At 38.4% G+C, this 20,300-nt stretch overlaps 1 protein-coding gene across 1 annotated transcript in view; it reads left to right on the top strand.

The window, feature by feature from the left end:
• LOC134537142 (frequenin-2-like) overlaps positions 1-20,300 on the top strand; it is a 113,043-nt gene that overhangs the window by 46,935 nt on the left and 45,808 nt on the right. The window lies entirely within an intron of this gene.

Below are 20,300 nucleotides of genomic sequence, written 5' to 3'. Positions count from 1 at the left end.
CATCGGTGGGGCAAATTGACAGGTCATTGCCAGACGGACCCGACGTCAGCTATCAGTCACTCCCGGCTCAGCTGGGCGGCAAGGGAGATAAATCGCCCGGTCACGATCCACGCCCCCTTTTCGTTCCGCCCCTCCCCTCCCCCCTTTCATAAACATCGTCGACCTCTCCGCTGAGCTGGTGTGATGGGTCGAGGGTCCCGGGGAAACACCGTTAATCTCGTCTGCGAAGGCAAACATCGCTCCAGTCTAGCTCCACCTAGGCACACAAAGATTAAGAAGCCTGTCTACTCAAAGAGCACAGCCCTTCGCTGATACAAGGTGTTGCATGTTGAACAGATTCAAGACCTCGCCTACCTGGTGACGGGCACGGTACGCCGAGCTTCAGAAAAAAAAAACATACGAGATTTAAAAAACTGCTCGAGCGGTGTCTGTTTACTAAAAGCACTTAGGTATAAGCTGAGAGGACGCAGCAAATCACGTTTGACACACCTGTCATCAACGTTAAAAAAAAGTGTGTGAATCATACTTTACGATCAGATAAATTTTTCAACGTGAGAATACTGAAACGTTAGAATTTGGTTTTTGATAGCTGATTCGACTGATGGAAAGAAATTATTATTATTTTTTTTTAGAGTTTCTTTAGTAAATTAGTCTGTAAAATATTTTTCATGCGTTCACGCACTGTGATATTTTTAAATAAATGTTAAATTGAAAATAAACATTTCATCCTCAGAAAAAAAATTCTGACAAAAAACCTGTGAAAGTAAACGGTTGTAGTAGGTTGAGTAGTTTTAAGATGGCTAGTTTCGTTTTAAGTTTCAATTTTCATTTTGTTCGTCAGAGTATGCGGATAAAAATAGAATGTTCTTAATAACGCGATATTTATTTGTCACGTTTTCCGCGTCGCGTCCATTGGGCTATTGCAATTTCAGCATCAGAAACTTCTTACGTCGCAACCTTTTCGAACAAAGAAAAACACTCCATGTGGATTGGAAAGAGGATAATATTTCTACAGAAGAAAAATTAGTACGTCTAGGTTGCTACAGACATGTATTTCTGTTGTTTTTTAATTTAAGTTTTTAGATTTTAAAATTTTATGAACGTGAACCAAACTTATTTTTTCGTACTTAATAACTTCTTTCGAAATATTCTGCCTGCTCATTACAGTCCACGATGCAGTTTTAATTTGGATGCGATATCGTCAAAATTAGTGAATTGTGGCTTAAAATACTAATTTAAAAAGCTTAGTACTACCCTACCGCATGGCCGTTATTAGGTAAGCATGCCTCTTTTTTCTGTCACTAATTTGAAGTTTTTCTGATGCCATTTTGTTTAATGAACGAAGTTTTGATTTGGTTGAATAATGCGTGTTTTCACCATTAGCGAATATGAAGTTCACAATTAACTAACCACTTGAAGGTACTGAAGATTTAATCGCGCTGAGTGCTGCACACAGTTTGCTGGATACACTAATCAAATATGCTCAATGACCCAGACCAAACTATACATTTTCTTGGAAATTAGGGCGAACAAAATTATCAATGTGAAAAGTAATTTTTTAAAGTGGCTTGTCCACCTTCAACGAGATAATAAAGAGCTACCATACAGAGAGAAATGGTTCTGCCGAAAATAAAGCATGATTGAACCTGTACTATCATTGAACTTTTAACGATCACTGTAGCAATAATTCTGGTATAGCACTATTTTCAAAGGTAAATATTTGGACCCCTGGTTTTTCTTGATGTTTCCTCAACTTTCGCGTCTCATCACGTTTGCATTTTCCGGTTGCTGCTTTAAGTCTACGTACAGTAACTTAAAATTTTTTTAAAACGGTACCGGTGAATATCTTAAGGTTTGAGCATAATTTTTTTCCAGACTTCCAGGTCCAGGCAGAAGTGCTGCGCTTGGTGACATCATTAGCTCAGTTATTCATGATCGAAGATAACGTTAGAAAATACGTTAGGAAATGTGTTAGAAAATTTGCATGGTAAATCCTTTATTTGAAACAGTAAAATCTGATTTACAAGCGACTTGGAAAATGCAAAATTTTATTAACTAAGGAAACAATTACATCGAGTAATTAATTGTCGTACATTGATCACATTGGTAAGAGTACTTCAGGTGTGCAATAATTATGAAATGAAATTAATATTTAAAACAAAGGAAAAGTATACGACATATAAAATAAAAGCACCAATTTCTCTCTTTATTTTAATTTTGTATGTGTAAACATTTTAGTTCTCAATATACAGCATTTGATAGGAGTAAATTCTTGGAAATGGAACGGAAGTCTTTGAACGGAAATGTGGGACAAAGATGGCGGACCCACGTGTAGCAACATACATATATGTATAGTCAATATTCTTATAAATAGGATACATACCAAACGTATTGGTGTGCCAAATAAACTTTATGATAGTGAAACAACCTCGTTATATGTTTGGTATTCTATAATAATCGTACAAATGTAATCTCAAGTTTTAAAATAACTTATAAAACTGGCATTAAACGAATTATTTAATACATATGTTTTCCTCGTAATATGTATATGAGATCGATAGCACAGCGGCACAGCGGACGTTTTTTAGCCTCAAGGGGCGTGGTTCAAAATATCGTTACTGCCATTTTTAATTGTCAATAACATTAAATGTTATAATAATGATGAATAAGCTCAAAACAATTTGAACGTGTTTTAGTAATTATTTACAGACTGAATTAGTCGTTAAAGCAAAAACAAATATACAAGCATTATATTAAGTGTAATAATATTTTTTTATATATATTTCCGTATTTCCGGTTAATATTTTAGTAATGCCATACGAATTACATGGAAATTATTTAGTCATCAAAAAATAACTGCATTTATGAACACAATGCTGCATTGTCCAGGTTTGTTGTCAGTCTGCATTTACTAGTCTTGTTTGTCTATTTGTTGTTAGACCACTGGGTTCGGTCTGTGCTGCATTAGGATTAACATCTTCACTATATACGAGTTGAATACAGACATTTCTTTCATCATTATCATCGTATGTCTTCTTCTCTGGGTGATTCAGATGCTCTTTTCTAGGCGATATTCGGCTTAACCTTTTTTTTAAAACGTTAAGACTAGGTTAGGTTAGACGTGTTACATAAATAAAATTCTAGCAATAATGCGTTCTATATTTTCCCCCGGGATATGTTTTAGCAAGTTTAGGAACTCTTTCCTGAAGTTAAAGTTTGATAGTTGGGTTAGGTTAGTTGAGTAACATAAAAAATTATTTAAATGGTTGTTAAAGTATTAAAAATTCTAGCAAATAATTGTTCTTTATTTTTTTTTTCGTAAGAGTAAGTTTTTGCTGGTCTAGGAGATAAAAGATACAATGAAATGCGGGTTAGGTTACATACGAAAATTTAAAATACTATTAAATCATGAAAGTGTGTGAATTATCGTAAAATGATGGCTTTATTCAACGCGGCGAACTTCGGAATGGTTTAAGTGGCAATGTATCTATGGATTCCCACATTTTAACAGTAGCATTCACCAAATTTACTAGTTAATTTAATTTATATGAAATAATCAGTATTTTATGACAAATCTTACGGGTGTTTTTTTCACTACTTAAGCATTGCATATCAAGGTGTCGTGAAAATTTTGTTACCAGTACGATCTTCGCTTTCCTTGCTCCTTGTAAAATGTCGAGCATATAGCCTTTGCAAAATATTTTTATCTTGACAAATTGTATAATGTATTTATGTGAGTGCGTTCTCTTAGCTGGGTAATACAAACATTATATATGTTTAGTCCCATTATGAAAATATTTCTTCGTAAATATCTCGAATTAAAAAAATCAATTGAGAAATTCAAGTTATATGGGGCATTTCCCCTAAAAATGTCAAAATTTAAAATTAAAGGTTGTTTTAATTATTGTGCAACGACCATTTTGTACCTTAATTTTTCAAAACCAGCGAGAAGAAACTTCACTGTTATTTCACATTGTTTATTTATGTATGTTTATGACGAAATATTAAAAACATATACTTGGGGTAAAAGAACCTAGAGCACTTCAGTTCCATATTACCTAGAACTCCGCAGCCATGGGTGTTGCTGAGACTCAAACCCCACCTCGAAGGTTGGCTCCCTGGAGAGCTAGGATACGGAGGTTATTAATAACGGATTAAGGCCTTAGTTCGAAGCATGGCGAGGATATGAGGAAGGACAATAGTGGCAAGGACGGAGATGATTTCCCAGGATACACAGTAAGGCGGAAACGAAGGACTCGTGTGAGCAGTATCGCATGACGTCCCTGAAACAGAAATGTCCTCTATTTCGTAGCAAATTATGTCCTACCCGAATTTATTTCTGTTTTCAAAATACTATTAAAATCAAAAAATTATATTTTCATGTTGATTATAACATTTAAAAATTTTGGTAAAAAAATAAGAAATTTAATAAAATTTCAAATACTTATTTTTATAGAAACTGAGTTCAATACAAACATATAATCATACTTAAAAATATTAAAGTTACGGTGTAACACTCTGCAATGCTCTTATGATATATTTTACTTGATTTCAGCGGTATCTTTACGAAAAGAAATTACTGTACCAATGATGTCACAGATCAATAACATCTAAGATAAAGTAAGATATACTGCCATTTTTTTTTTTCGGAGGACATAAAGAAGGTATAAATAAAATTACGTGGAATAACATAGAGAAGTTAGGGTATCTTAATTTTCTAACTCTTCACAAACTAACTCCTAGTTTGACGTAACCCAGAATTCTTATAGAGAAATATGCGTTTATGAAAAAGTCTTAGTGGAAATTATTGTAAAATATAAAAATAAATTGAACCAACGAAATGGAAAATTAAACTTTCTACTAATTTACCGTGTGCGCCCAAATAATATATTTACTTCACAACTAGCTTATAATTATACCTATATAATTTCTTCAAACTTTTACAATAAACAGCCTATCCACTTCAGTAATAAAAATATACCATGTATACAGCATGGATTTTTGATTCAAAAAGAGTTTTGAGTAGTATTTCATTTTAAAACTTTGATTGTTGTCAAAAAATACAATTTCACTTAGTCGTATTCAACTATTCCATATGCATATATTTCAAACCAGGAAATAGCTTAAGCACTTACTATATGTGCGACATCGAGCAAATGTACTTTGTTCATTTGGATATAATTCCAAGGTCACTTGAAGTTATTTTAAACATACGTTACCATTCTGAGTTAATCAAAATATTTAAATCACACGTTACCACATTCCTTTCGACGTTAGCAATTATTGTTGAATTTTGGTCGTCTGCATATTTTCGTCCCCACTTGCCAAAACAATGCAAAAGTTTAAATAACTTCTGAAGTCTCAGAGCAGCCTCTTGATTTATCTTAGTGGAATCTGAAGCGAGTTAACACTATCTTTCACACTAAATAAACCCGCTTTCCGTCAACGTTGGTTAATTGAAGTACTGATGCTACTCGTTGTAGTACCTACTTCGTAAATGAGGAGTTATTTTCACATTCATAAAGTCTGTTTGATTGAATATGATTTTTTTATGTTCTCTTCTCCCATCATCTTAAAACAAAATTACGGTTTGTTTTAAGTTTATTACATCATATTGAGGTTGCCACTCGTAAAACGTAAACATTTATTGAACGGTATGATTAAAAGCATGTTAAACCCTGTCCCAAAACACGGTCAAAGAAGAATATAATTAAATTGCATTATTATCTGTTATTGTTTCTACTTGGTTGAAATTATGTTTATACAAATATGTTTAAATCGTAGATGTACATTGGACAGTTCTACCAGTGAATAACTCTATGAACACACAGCAACAATTGATGTTATAATTTTTAATTTCTCGTGGAGCATGATAAACAAATTGTTTAATTTAACCATAGATTTTGAAAAATTTTATACTGGAAACAAACTCTGTGAAGTATGTATTTTATGTCATCACTAGTTTATTATTTGCTATATCAGTTTGGACCTATCAGAACACTGCATGTAGAAATTTAAAAAAATGTTAAGACCGATTGTAAGGATCGAGCTTCTACGAATAAGCAAGCTGTATGGTGACTTCGAGCTGTTATATTTAGTTCCGTTTCAGTAATATGTTTCATTACAGACATAAGAAAATTATCAATTGATTTTCAGGACCATACTAAAAGGGATTATTGAATAACGGTGTGTGTGTGCAAAGAAGAATATCATTACATACTAAATCCAGGTCTTCTGCATACGCAATTTCAAGTGACGCTAGTTTGATATCAAGTTTGATGATTGCAAACAACGTAGTATTATGTGAATTGATTTTTGTTTGAATAAGAAATAGGTAACTGTAACTATTGATAATTGCTTTAAGAGATTTAAAGTAAGTAGTGTAAAATAGGGCATACGGGCACAATGTTATTTTTATGGGACTACGATTTTGTGTTTGATTCTTGTGGTGGCTTGTCAATCGTCAGGATTCGACCATGTTCGGACGTTTCCGTCGCCGGATGCCTAAGATCGGGACCTAGACGACAATCTTCGGGCAGTTTCGCTTTTTTTTATCTTCAATCCTACACAGTGGTACGGTTGTTCTAGTGTCGCCTGTGTGCCACCAACTAGTATTTTTGGCACAATTTCAAATTTTAATTCTTTTCTTCAACTTAAATAATGTTTCAAATAATTCCTCTGCTGCAAGAACTTAAACTTGTTCCTCCTCCTGTACACTCTCATTCAACCTTTGTCAAACTTGTCTTCTCAAATTTTCCTAGCCTCTACCATTCAATGACCCAGCAGGACGATCCCCTTATTCCCACCTTGGCGCACGGACGTCTCCTGTAATTAGTCCCCGATTCGTGACGAGAACTGCTATGATCTGCGAACTCTCAGGATCGGCCAGTTCCTAGACATCGCCTGACGCGAGCACTCCTTGGCATGATCGCGCATCATCTTCGCCAAAGTATAGTCACGCCTACGGGTCCTGTAGACCACCGTTCCCACTGGCACTGCAGTTTTAACCCCTCCCCCCTCTCCAGGTTTTCCTGGGAACACCGCCCCGGGTCTTTGACCGGCCACCAACCCCCGCCAGTGTCGGCCTGTCCCTAAGGCCATGGCCATAGTACATGAAGTACATACTTATGCCATCTAGCGGTAGTTTTGCGAATCACTTCCCCTAGGAGTTTGAACGCCCGCGGAATGCCTGCCCTCTGGCGTCTCCCGCAGTAACCAGTAGTGTAGTTCCTCCCTAGGCCACCAGAGCGCTGACTTAGTCCATTCCATAAGCCTCAATGCTGCTACCAGCTGACCAGCGCGAGTCGATCTCTACTCAGTTCAGCCACACCTCAGTAGGTCGCGCTGACATCGGGCAGTACCACCAACTTCGAGGTATCGAAGTCTGCCTTTCCTCGACAAACACCTCGGTAATGTTCTGAACCGTTCGGTTCAAAAGCCGTTAACATCGCTTTTAATTACGAGTCTCGGCCGTCCCTAACTTACTGCACTGCGCGCTTACGTGATGTATTTTGAGGCAAGGAAAATTTTATTTGGGGTGCCCGGGGGTGGGGATTGGGTGGCATTAAGGTCTTTTGCCTAGGGAGCCAATTTACCTTGCACCGGCCCTGCTGGAGCCAAAGACTGTTGGAGCCAAATACTTTTGGAGAAATAGACAATTGAAGCCAAAGACTCTTAGAGCCAATGACTGTTGATGCTAAAGATGGTTGGAGTCAACGACTGTTGGAATGAAATACTTTTTGGATCCAAATACTTTTGGAGCCAAAGGCTTTTTGCAGCCAATGACTGTTGGAGCCAATGACTTTTTCAGCCAAAATTTTATTGCGCCAAAGACAGTTGGAACCATATACTTTTGGAGAAAAAGACTGTTGGAGCCAAAGGTTTGATAGTTAAAAAAACTTTGTCTTTTTTGCTGGATATATATTATATTATTTATCGACGAAGGTCTGTGGTTCGGAAATGTCTGGCCTATCCGTCTGACATTGTTCATTACCTGATCTCGTGGTCCAAAGACACTTTTCCTATACGTATGTAATTGTAGATTAACTGGTTTGAATGTATTTCATTCATCTATAAATAAATAAACTCCCATGTTAGGCAGTGCGATAGCATATTTAATTCGTAGGACAGGTATCTTGTCTAGTGTTGTTTTTCGTAGAGTGCACAATTAATAAACTCCACGAAAGGTAATGTAAAACAGAATTTAAAATTTATTTTAAGCTTTAGTTACCCTTATCACTGGCCGAGAATCAAACCAAAGCCGTAACTCTATCACGTCATAAATTATTTTAATAAGTGATTTTTTGATGAATTTTGGTTCTTCTTCCCAATTTATAGTTCAATAAATACTAATTTTCAAGGTGGTGGTCTTATAGACTTTTTGAGGCTGGTATATGAGGTTCTTGAGCCGCTTTCAGGTTTTTTGAACATGATTTATTAAATAAGATATTTTGTCTAAAATAAATCATTTTGCATTAACCAAGTATCGAACCAAGGACGGATATCGATCGAATTAATCATTATATTAATTAGTGTTATTTTGATGAATTTGGGAAGTTTTCACGAATTTCTTGCTAAATAATTACGAATTTCCACGATAGCGGTCGATTATAATTATTGGCTTACTAGCGGCAGGTAGTAGAGGAATTTAAACTTATTTTAAGACTTTCCACCATATTTATTTAAATTATTATTTTTACATAAATAATTATTTTTCTATCAAATATTGAACCAAGGACAGAAATCGATCGAATCAATCAGTAATTTTATTGAATTTTTTTAGTGAATTTTTTTTTAATTTTTCACTAATTTATAACTAAATAATTATGAATTTACAAGATGGTGTTCTTATTTCAAGATGAATGGTGCCACAGTAATAATAAATGATTACTGCACTCTAGCAGGTAAAAATTAAACTAAAATGGTGGCAAAACACTCTAGCATACGAAAAAAATATGGCGGACATAACATCATATTAGCTGGCGATATATATACCTTGGCATTAGTGGTGGGAGTTTAGTCTCCCGGTGGCTTCCGCGGAGCAAGAATCCGTCTCTAATTTTAATCGAATGACCTCACCGGGTTATAAGCGAGGACTCCATGACGCAAGTGTGTTTTTTTTAAAATAAAATTTTCTTTAAATTTAATTAATTAATTTTTTTAAAAATTATAATTTTTTTTTCCCAAATTGTCTTATAATAACTATGAATTTTCAAGATGGCAGTCATAAATAAATTTACAAAATTCTAAAATATAAGATGGTGGCCATAACTAAACTTCCAACGATGATATCATACACATCAAAATTGGCAGGCGCAGGTAATTAAACGTGCAATATTTTTAGAATCCAAGATGGCGACCATAATGAAATGTGCAACGGTGATGTTTTAATTCAAGATGGCAAATTTTTTATTAAATTTTTATTAAGTTTTTAAGAATTTTCATAATTTTCCCTATTTTCTGTAATAAAAATTATGAATTTTTAATATGGCGGCCATAACAAAAATTGCAACTGTGATGTCGTAATTTAAAATGGCTGAATTCAAAATGTTGGAATGTTCTATAAAACAAAATGGCAAATGTGAAATTCAAAATGGTAGAATTCAAGATGGTGGATACAAAATTTCCACCGGGGTCAAGGTCAAGACAAAGTTCAAGGTCATTGTTTAAAGTTCAAGGCCATACAAGATAGCCGCAATTACGTCACAATAAGATGGCTTCGATAATCCTCCATCCTCAGCCTGCATCCTGGCGCCGGACTAAGATATACTACTAGCGGGGTTAAAGAAAGGGGCCAAATCTTCGTCGAAAAATATTCTTTCTCATCTCACCGGAGTATCGTTGATACTTTGTGCCATCACTTGGCCTGATGCATGGCAACGGAGGTCTTGAGTTTCCATTCCAGCGCGAGTTATTATCGCTGTCCCCCGTCCCCGATTGCCAACATTTGTATACACATCGAAAGTTTGAAGCCACGAAAGCCACAAAAATAATGCGTCACAACTTCTTGTAAGAATACAGTATCGACTGCCTGGGTTCTAAGAAAAGTTTCTGTAGCTGATATTCGTGTAGGGACTGAGACCGCACAAATATTTAAGGTAACTATGGTTACGACTGTTATAATGAAGGAATAAAAAAACAACACAAAATCCGCAAACACACACAAAAAACCTTGTAACTGAGGTATACATTAACCAGCCCGGCAGACTTGAAGAAAGATTTGTATTGTTTTGTTTATCTCTGTAATGTTTATTATTCATGTTTGTTTGCAGGGCAATTTTCCGTACTATCTTATCTTTGTGAATCACGCACTTATTCAATAACTGATTCGGCAAGTTCTAAAGATTCTTGTCGATCCGTTTGCTTGAAATGTTCGGATTGGTACAGTGCAATTTCTTTACTTGCTGGGCTTTTACTAGCGGTTATTCTGTCTCGTGAGGTCGTTTACCTCGGGCGGTATTTTTTTTATTACTTTACATGTGTCCGTGTTTAAATTGTCACCTACTTCCGTTTCATCCACCCACAATCCAGTTTGCAGTACGTTATCAATTTTCGAACCATCCTGTGTGTATTCTAATTTGTCGTTTCGCGTGGGGTGTGGGACTGTTGTTACTCCCGCCTTCGCCTTACGCGCATTGGTCAAAAGCGAGTTTATGTTGACTGCTCGGTCCTCACATATTTCGGCAGCCGGCGTTTGCACTGGTGGTTCCCGGTCACGCAAGCGTAATGGAGGGTCACCATCTTCTCCAGAAGACATTACAGTTACGGTAGCACGATTGTGTGAGCTGTCTTCAGCCGTGTTCGGTGCGCCCCACCGACGCGTGCCACGCGCGTCTCTCTCCTGGAGGCTCGGGCAAGCAATGCGCTCGTGCGCAGTGGACTGGCAGTAGCTACACGTTCGCGGTTGTCCCGCGTGTATAACTACACCCGGATACCCGTCAATTGTTACGTAGGAGTGATTTTTTTTTTTTCATTTTCATTTTCAAAAAGAAACTTCCGTTTTTAATTTATATTTGTATTTCGTGCTCCAAACCTCGTCTTGCAAAGTTACAACACGTCCGTATCCTACTATTTATGTACAAATTGTATGATTTTCTATTTCTTTAGGCAGATTGAGGATTCTTACCATTTCAAATTGTTAATGGCGTGTGGAGTGGTGACGCTGATCCGTTCTTGATTGGCAGTGATGAATGATGACAGTCCGTTGGTGCGACGAAAAATGGCTTCACATGGTCCAGACGTAGCAAATTTCAAGAATTTACTTATTTGTTGACAGTCAAGCTGTAACGCCTCAATTTTGTTCCGTTACATTCAAAACTGTATCTAGCCACTCGTGTATTTCAAGGGCAGATGGCCTTATGGAAAAGACTATACGCAAAGTATTGACTCGAACGTCGGACATAGTTACCTTACATTATTATAGTTGCGCCGTTGTAGGAACGGACTTGGCTCCGCCTGCAACAGTGAACGAGAGAGACAGAGTGACGCGTGCAAGAGCCAACCAGCTATGACCCGCTGGCTGGCCGCGGCGCGGCGTTGCCACGTCCAGCAGTAACGCTCCATGCAGTGTCGTGGGCGTACGGACAGTTGCTGTGTGCTGACACACAAGGATGGAGGGTGGTAGAAAACGGTGCGTTTTGCGGTCGCAAAGCAGAGAGGTGGTAACTCGAGTGCGCGAGTATTTCGAGCGTGAGAAAGCAAACAATGGGCCGTTGTTACCTGTTTCGCAAGCAGTAAACAGAACATCAGAAGCAGTTGGAATTGCAAAGACAACTGTTATACGGATCTGCAACGCGAAAGATTATGCCGATACTCAAAACCAAAGACTGTCGACGCCAGGGAAACATCGTAATAGACGCAAGCCTGTGACCAGCATTGACAACTTCGATCAAGATGCTATTCGACGGCACATATATCAGTACTACACACGTGGAGAGATACCAACCGTAACGAAACTACTTGCTTCGTTAGCTGAGGCAGGTTTATTTTCTGGAGGCAAGACATCATTAAAGATAATAATACATTCGTTGGGGTTCAAGTACAAGAAATACAACAGAACTAAGATATTAATGAAAAAAACAAAAAAAAACAGACGTTATTGCATTGCGGTGCAGGTTTCTGCGGGCAATGTCAAACTTTGACTTTAAAAAAGTGATATTCATCGACGAAACGTGGGTAAACAGCAATCATGGTGTCTCGAAGATATGGACCGATGAATCGTCATCCGCACTGCTGCGACAACCGACAGGCAAGGATAGTTGTGTTATAGTGTGTCATGCAGGTTCCGTTCATGGATTCGTTAATGGTGCACTGTGGGTGTTCCAGTCAAAGAAAACGAGGGACTATCACGAAGAGCTGGATTCCGCCGGTTTCATGTCGTGGTTTGAAGGCAAACTGTTGCCAAATATACCCGCCGCGTCTATAATTGTCATGGACAACGCCTCGGTCCAGGTTGATAAAGCTACAACAACATGCAACAGAAAAGATGACATTATCCAGTGGCTACATCGCCACAATGTTACATGTACCAGTGATTTGAAGAAAGCTGAGCTAACTAAAATTAGTGAAACATCACAAACCGCAACACACTGTTTACAAAGTAGATGAAGTGGCTCGCATTGCGGGGCACCGAGTCATCAGGTTGCCACCGAACCACCCTGTTTACAATGCCATATAACTTATCTGGGCTCGCGTCAAAGGGTTTGTTGCAAGACGTAATACTTTGCCGCCATTATACCAGGCAAAAGTATTAAAACTGCTACAAGAAGCTGTTCATGAAATCACTCCGGACAAGTGGCGTAAAGCTGTCGAACACACCCAACAGACTATTCTTCACGATTGGGAGCAAGAAGGGGCGAGGGACATTGCTGTTGAGGCGATTATTGTGAACCTGGGGCATCAAGACAGCAGTAGCGAAAGCGACAGTGCCGTCAGTTCTGTTGACGAATCTCTTACAGCTGGTACCAGTTCGCAGTACGACGATCTGGGTGTGTCGCCACTGTGTGACTGAATGTTCACTATGAGCACGAATTGATGCGGTTACGCATTATGTATTATCATAACAATGCACGACAACAATTTACGTTGTCACTTTTTTTACATGTAATCTGCAAATTTGTTGGTATAAGCCGCCACCAACGCGTATAAATGGCCAGGATATTGGTTCATAAATTAATACAATTTATTTTGTGAACAAACATTTAACTTGGTAGGCCATAATGTGTGACATGCAATTATTTAATACACAATATAAATATTATTTGTCAATAAACTACGGAAACGCCTTACTTGTTTTGTTTTTAGTGGTAAATAGTGGTTTATGATGAACGTTATGCAGACTAAGGCGCATTCTACAATCACACGTATACGGAAACGGATCATATTCCCGGAAACGCAACAAACTCTGTTTTCTTTAAACTATACCCCAGACGGGAGTGGGCAACTTTCTCGGAAAAACGGCTAACCTCGGCAATGTTGAACTATTACGTGTCGGTCAATACGTTCGTTATATTACCAGCTGTGTGTTCGTGTCCGCATCCGTGAATGTGATTGTAGAACGTGCCCGAGAACAGTGGCGGTTCAGGGTGTGATGTCACGTCGCGGTGGCACAAAGACGTGGCAACGCTGCCTGTTGTGTCCAACGACTACCTGGACTGCCTCCCACCCCTCTTGACCGCGCCAACCAATCTTTACACTTCTCTGCGCGAAGTGCGTCGTCGTTGGCAGGTCTCGCAGGGAGGGGCCAAGTCCTTTCCTACAACGGCGCGACTATAGTGACACAAACTGAAACTTGCGTCTCACTTCAGAGAATAGATCCCATTTATCACTCGAGCGACCCACGCCGCGCTCGGAACACGGTGTGCACTCGGCGGCGACCCGCAATGAACTGCCACTGGGCTACTGGGTCGAACATATTTAAAATTAGATAATAAATGGACACTAATTTGAACTTTGCTAGCTCGGATCTCTGGATTGGAAATCATACGCCTTTGACCACATGGCCATTGAGACATTTACCAGAACAAAAATTTAATATGGTAAAAAAAAACCACACACACATATTCTGACGTATTTTTTTTTTTAATTTTATGGAATAATAGCATCGCCTGCTATAGGGCGTAGTCACCATATTTATTTTTAATTCTCTCTACTAGGAGCACTACTTAACATAGATGATCAGTAATTGGACGCTGCCGCCATCTTGTTTTCAGTAATCGATAGAAAGAGCGCTAGTGTCACGTAGCACATAGAATACACCATTTTCGAGATTGTGCTGCAATCATATTAGTTTAATTTTTACCTACCAGAGTGCCAGTCACCAGACCATCATGTCATCTGCTAAATTGTCGACCATCTTAAACTTGTATTACATAAATTCTTCAAGTACAAACAAGGAAATTACTAGCGAGTCCTTTGCATGCATTGACATGTTTTCACACCCGTTATACATAACAGTAGATTAACCAGACATGTATATTTAGTAGTCAGGCACGGAATATGTGGCCAGGCATATCCAGTCGGTATTTATGCACATTAAGGGCCGGTTTTATGACCCCCGGCTAAACATCCGGCTAAAATTTAACCGCAGGCTAGCTCTTATTTCGGTTTTATGACTCCCTGTTAACGTCTACCTTCCAGTTAAAGTTCCGGCTAACCTAGCGGTTGGATGAACCGGCCGCTAGTTGCTTAACCGGAGGCTAAGCGACAGAAAATAAAATGGCGATGTATCAGGCGAGGTTAGTTATGTGATGATGACTATTTGAGGAATTCTATTGAATATTTGCAGGATGCGATGGAATAATTTATTACTAAATATAAAATGCTTCATTGTATTCGTCAAAGTTTTATTAAAAATTACATTCAAGTGTAATCACGCTTTTCGATTCTCGTCGTGTCGTATATTATTATTTGACTTTAATTGATCACGAAGTACATAAACATATGCAATGTATATAAACTGAAATGTTCCTGCTTAAGAATATATGTAAATTAGTGCATTTTAAAATTGCAAAACGAGGGTTATTATTACCTATAAAATGTGTTTCTTCGTGGAAGTTGTATCTGTGTATTTTTATTCGTAATACAGTGGACATATGCCCGGAATGAAATGCACTTCATATGACTTCAGACGTGGTTCTAATTCAATGAATACAATTGAATGTGAAAATAAATGTACCCAATTATCTCTTCCCTATCTTACAAACCTTTAGGTACTTATTATTTACCTGCCACGCAAGTGCAAAACGAAAACAGCACTGTAATTATTCTGTTTCCCGTATCCAAGTTTATCCCTTGATCCTATCGGCATGACCCTTTATTTGTTGGTCTTGTTTTATATTATACTTGCTGTTATAATTTAGAATGATGAAAAATCTTGTACATAACACAAAATACCTAACATATCACGATACAAACAAATTATGTCAGGTCTTGAAAAAATTTATTTCTTTCGTATACATTTTACAATCATAATTATTTCCCCTGTGAATAGCTATATCTAGGATCTCTCGGCCTACTAAATTAAAACAGCAAGCATCCTATATCACAAACTAATTCCATCAGGATCGGATTAATTTGGATACGTGATACGAAACTATTAGTACAAAAATGAAACCTACACCAGTGAAATGAAAATCGACAAGTATTTTCCCGAAACAGGGTCTATATTATTTGTTTATGAAATAAATCTATGAAAGAAATAAGTGTTCTCTAGCAAAAATGTCTTATGCCTATTTATTTGTTTGTATAGAATTACTTCGTTAGTTTTGCCTTAATATATAACCTAACAAAATCATGAGTTTAAATACAAGAGTAAAGATGAAAACACACGGTTTTGAATCTTAAATTGTAATTTTATGGTTTAATTCAAAGCAAGTTTAACATCGAAGTAGTTTTTGTTTAATTTAATTATATATCTGTTACAAGATAAAGTTCGCGGCATATTGCTTTTCTGCAGCTGTAAACATTACGATTCACAAGACAAACAAACAGCTGACTAACATTCTACCAGAAAAAAAACTGTCTTGCAACAAAAGTTACCAAATTCTGGTTTATTTCATTACCAACACACCCATTATTACACCACACACTTCGTCAGGTTCCGGTTAGCCAACCGCAGGCTAAGTATGGGTCATAATACACCCCTCGTTCGTTAACCGGAGGCTAGCCTAACCTGAGGGCTAGCTAACCTGAGGATTTAGCCGGGGGTCATAAAACCGGCCCTAAGTCCATGGCAAGGCACATATTCGACGTTCGGGCACATCCAGTAGGTGGGAAGGTACACACGGTCGATGTCTAAGGATGTATATTCAGTGGTCAGGCATGTATTAGCGTAGAGCCAAATTCAATTAGTTGGCTAGACACGGCCAGTTGGTGGTTAGGAACTTCCATTTTGTGGTCAGGCTAACACGATTAGTTGGTGGCCAGGCACATCCAGTTGATGGTCAGACACGTTAAGTTGTTGGCTATTCACCTCCAGTCTGTGGCCAGGTACGTGTATTCAGTGGCTAGGAAAGCACGTCAAGTAGGTGGCAAGATGCATCCAGTTGGTGGCCAGGCATGTATATTCAGTTGTTAAGCACATGTTTAGTGGTCAGTCACATTCAGTTTGTTGGATAGACACGTTCAGTTGGTGTTTAGGTACTTACAGTCTGTGTTCAGGCCAACACGATCTGTTTGTGGCCAGGCACATCCAGTAATTGATGGCTAGACACCTGCAGTCTGTAGCCAGGTACGTTAGATACATTGGACAGATGCATCAGTCGATTAGTCATGCTGACAAGGACAGGCTGGCTACTGAAAAGACATGCCTATCTACCAAATGGATGCGTCTTGCCACCTACCTTTAGTGCTATCCTAGCTACTGAATATACATGCCTGGCCACAGACTGGAGGTGACTAGCCAACAACAACCGACTCAATGTATCTGGCCATCAACTGATCGTGTTAGCCTGACCACTGATTATAAATGCGTGGCCACAGACTAGATGCTCCTTGCTACCTACTGGATGTGTCGAATGTCAAATACTTGCCGTGTCATGGACTTAGTATGCCTAAATTCTGACTGGATGTGCCTGGCCAACGATTACGTGCCTGACTACTTTCACACATAGTAATTACAGAGTAAACAGTAAACCTAAGCTCTGCTATCCTTTTGTCACACTTCACTCTCTCTTGATGACTTGTGTAACTGGTGGATCTTTTAGTTTCAGAAGGCAAAATAATGTTTTCGTCTAGATGTAAGTACCTCTATGATTATTAAACTTTATATTATCTTCACATAGAATAATAAACTGGATAAAATTATTGACAAATATATTTAAATTATTAAATTATATTAACATGGATTTAAAATTACATTATCTACATAATGGGCCAGCCCTAATTGGAAAATTACCATTAATCATTGAACTTAATTAAAGTAGAATCAGAAACAATAAACCAGTTAAGTTTCTTACAATCCCAGTACGCTTAGAGCGATTAAAGTCCCAAAAGAAAAAATTCTGGTGTTCCGATCTTTTCAACGTCGTGATTTAATGTTATTTTGAAGATATAAATAAAACAGAAGGACTGGAGGTTTAACATTTTTTGGCCGAAGTTGAGCTGCTAACGAGGCGTCAGGGTGCCTTAGTCGTCCTGATTTCTGGATGAAGTACTCGAGGGTGGTGTTGTTAGGTCTGCATCCGGCCCTTGGACCCTGTCTGTGAACAGGTCAGAATCAAACATGATCAGAACATGATCACAGACAGTTAGAAAAATAGGCAGAAAATGCCTACTAACAAAGAAGATTAGGGTCGGGGAATAAGGTTTGTCAAAAACTCACCATACAGGGAGATGGCTTCTAGTGTCAGCCAGGGTGGGCAGCTCGCAAACATGCTGTTGTCGTAGACGTTGCCATGATTTAAAAAGATAGAAAATATTATGAATAAATATTAACGAAGCATGACTACATCTACGAGGTACCAAGACTGACAAATTACTTATTACTAAAGTTGTAGGGATCACATCCATTGCCTCGCTGATTACATCTTTAAACAACGATCAGAGTGAAGTCTTGATGTGCGGCTCGCCGACTATGCGGTGTGGTCAGTCTGCTCTCGCGGCGCTAATTAAGTTTGGGGCGGCAGCGACTAGTAATTAAAAGACGAAGTCAATAAAAAAGGGGGGAGGCTTCGGCTTCTGGACCGAAAGGTTCCGAAGATTTCCGAGGGAGTGGTCGAGAAATACTTTTTTCGATTTCTCGAAGTTGGTGGTACTGGCCGATGTCAGCGCGACCTATTTAGGAGTGTCCGAAACAAGGAGAGATCGACTCACACGAGGCGACTGCTAAAGCATGGATCTTATGGAGGGGACTAGTGCAGTGCTCTGGTGGCTTGGAACTGTTTGTTGTGTGCCCCAGGGGGCAGGCATTTAGTAGACGTTCAAACACCCACGTGAAATAACTCGCAACTCTGCCACGAGAGGCAGCTGTTATACATTCTGAGACTGAAGTCGAGGCCTCAAGAGTGGATCGGGGTTGACACCCGGACATTGAACTGGCCCTGGGTCCCTGGAAAGGCTGAAGGGGGGGGGGGGGATGGAAAATTTGCTGCTGCCAGTCGGAAATTAAGCCAGTGATGTGCCGAAATGTAAGTTAAGACGAGCCGCGGGTGTGCCTGAAATTGCTCGCGTAAGGCTGGCCCTCAGAACCTAGCTGCTCTAATAGCTTGCAGGACATAGCATTTCTTGTAACGGCTCGGAGGAAAATTACAGGCGATGGACGTGCGCCAAAGACGGGGATAAGATGATAGCACTTGCTGGGTCATTAGATGGTAGGCAAAATTATATTTATACTGAGAACGATTGGGGAGTCAGGTCTAACAAAGATTAAACGGGAGGGTACAGGAGGCGGAAAAGTTTAATTTCTTGCAGCAAAAGAATGACTGGCGACAGAATTGTTCATAAATTCAAATTTAGAATTGTGCCAAAAAATACTAATTGGCGGCACACTACTGAATAGACATGTCTGTTTAATCGACTGGCATCTCAGGCATCCGGCGACAGAAACAGCCGAACATGGCCGAATCCTGACGATTGACAAGCCACTACAAAAATCCACCACATATTCGTAGTCCCTTAAAAAAAAATTGTGCCCATATGTGCTTTTTTACACTAGTTAACTATATTATTCAACCAGAGATCCTTTATAGCATTTTAATACCTTTCTATTGACTAAACAACCGGAACATTTTGATTTTAAAAAGTTTCCTCTTGCGTATTATTATTAAATTTGGGTGTATAATATCGTTGGTAGAAACATTATTTTAGCCAAGACACTTATTAGATGTGTTTTAAGTAACATTCCTGACGAATTAGCATATTATAAGTTGATGCAGTCTGGATGCTCTGTTTCCATTTCTTGTTATATCTTCTTTTACATGATATAAAGAGTGATATTTTAATTTGTTATAACATACGGTATAAGTGTAGATGTTAAGTAGATAATTTTATGAATAATATAGCATATACTCAAGCACTCATAGAAAAGGTATCATATGTGTATGTAAATGTATCCTTAAAAAGCATTAAAGTAAGGTGAATTGAAATTCAGGAAATGTTATTTTATTAGTGCTCATACAACTATTTTGAACATCTATTAGCGTTTAGTTATTTACCATTATTACCAAACCTATATACGTAAAGTATATTCTGCAACCATCTGTAATTTTATGTGTTACCATGTTTGCGCCCAACTTAATATTGATTATTAACAGCTAATGTTGTTAATACTTGCATAACACTTATATATTGTTATATTTGGTATAAACCAAGGTCTATAGACCTTGGGTATAAACCACGTAACTGTTGTGAAAAGGGATTAATTTTTCTCTTAAGTAACCATAGTATAGGAAGGGTGTGGGTACAACCCGTTAAACGTTTTTGTAAATTTTGAAGTAATACTCCCTTACAACCGTAAGGGTAAGTCGAGACGATTACTCATCAGTGCGTAACGAAAAGTGCAACGATCAGAAGCAGGGCAATAGATGGCGGAGATGGTGGGGGAGGAAAAATTGAGTGCCCCACTCCTCACTCTCAGGCAAGCGTTAGTGAATCGTCGCTACAGTGCTGCATTTTTTTCGTTACGCTGGCAACACACTGCGACACACTCATCCTGCTTACCGCGGACACAGCCAGACTTGAAACACGGTGAAAAACACTCTCAGGACGCCTCCCAGTGGTACATTTAAAACACATTTTGGTGTTTTTTATGTTGTTGTGTACTTCAATGTTTATTTTTATAGTTCAGGTGAAGTACGGAGTAT

Source organism: Bacillus rossius, chromosome 1 (genome assembly GCF_032445375.1).
Source record: "Bacillus rossius redtenbacheri isolate Brsri chromosome 1, Brsri_v3, whole genome shotgun sequence".
In the NCBI taxonomy this organism is placed as follows: Eukaryota; Metazoa; Arthropoda; class Insecta; order Phasmatodea; family Bacillidae; genus Bacillus; species Bacillus rossius.
This window is presented reverse-complemented; position numbering and strand designations above follow the sequence as displayed.